This window comes from Gallinula chloropus (genome assembly GCF_964237585.1).
Source record: "Gallinula chloropus genome assembly, chromosome: 24".
Lineage (NCBI taxonomy): Eukaryota > Metazoa > Chordata > Aves > Gruiformes > Rallidae > Gallinula > Gallinula chloropus.
In genome coordinates this window covers 7847074-7848650 of record NC_140109.1, presented here as the reverse complement: position 1 = coordinate 7848650, position 1577 = coordinate 7847074, and positions in this window count along the sequence as shown.

Below are 1577 nucleotides of genomic sequence, written 5' to 3'. Positions count from 1 at the left end.
CAGCAAAACACTGATCATTTTCTTCTGCATATCACTGGCCATGTGACTCACATTAGGACCAGTCTGTATTTAGTAGGGGTTTTTTTCTTCTATTTTGTCTAAGCTGTAATAAGATGTTTCACGTTCATCCCATTTCTATTGCTTTATCCAGCTGTCTTTTTTTACCCAGACAGTGTGTAACGACAAGCTGTGTTCCTTTTGCCTCATGTTTACTTTGAAAGGTGCACATTTTTTTCCTTATTTATTTCTCTCCTGGCATTCATAAAATGTTTACAAGCACATTGTCATCAGCTGAGTCACTCCACTAATTGTCTGAAATGACAATAGTTTCCCACCATGACAGAACGGGAATTTCCTGTGTCCTCTATACCATAGAATCATCCAATCACTTGCGTTGGAAAAGACCTTTAGGATCATCGAGTCCAACCACAGCCTAACCCTGCCTAGTCCACTTCTAGACCATGTCCTCAAGCACAATATCTAAATGCCCTTTAAATACCTCCAGGGATGGTGAATCTACCACTTCCCTAGGCAGCCTGTTCCAACACTTTACTACCCTTTCAGTAAAGAAATTATTCTTGATATCTGACCTAAATCTCCCCTGGTGCATTTTGAAACCATTTGATCTCACCCTCCCTATGTCTATCTGAGATAAGAAACTGAATACCACCTCCCTGCACCCTCCTGCAGGTAGTTGTAGAGAGCAATAAAGTCTCTCCTCTTCCTCCCTTTCTTCAGACTAAAAAGGCCCATTTCCCTCAGCTGATCCTCACAGGACTTGTGCTCCAAACTCTTCTCCAGAGTCATTGCCCTTCTCTGGACACGCTCCAGCATCTCAATGTCCTTCTTGTTAAGTGGCCCAAAACCAGACACAGCACTCGAGGTGAGGCCTCACCAGAGCTGAGGATAATGGAACAATCACTTCCCTGCTCCTGCTGGTCACATTGTTCCGTACACAGGCCAGGATACCGTTGCCCTTCTTGGCCACCTGGGCACAGTGCTGGCTCATGTTCAGCTGCCAGTCTAAGACCCCCAGATCCTTTTCTTCCAGGACTATCTCCAGCCACTCTGCCCCAGGCCTGTAGCATTGCCTGGGCTTATTGTGACCAAAGTCCAGGACCTGGCAGTTGGCCTTGTCAACCCCAAAAAGCTGGCCTCTGCCCATCAATCCAGCCTGTCCACATCACTCTGCAGAGCTTTCCTTCCTTCCAGCACATCCACACTCCCACACAATTTGGTGTCGTCTGCAAGCTGACTGTGGGTGCACTCGATCCCCTTGTCCAGATGATTACAAAAGGAGTTAAAGAGATTGTGCCCCAGCACTGAGCCCTGGGGAACAACACTTGTACCATTTTGCCAGCTGGATTTAACTCTGTTCACTGCAACCCTTTGGGCCTGAGTGTCCAGCCAGTTTCTAACCCAGCACAGAGTATACCCATCTAATCCATGAGCAGTGAGTTTCTCCAGCAGGATGCTGTGGGTGACAGTGATGAAGGCTTCACGGAAGTCCTGGTAGAACACATCCACAGCTTTCCCCACACCCACTAAGCAGGTCACCTTGTCATAGAAGGAGATCA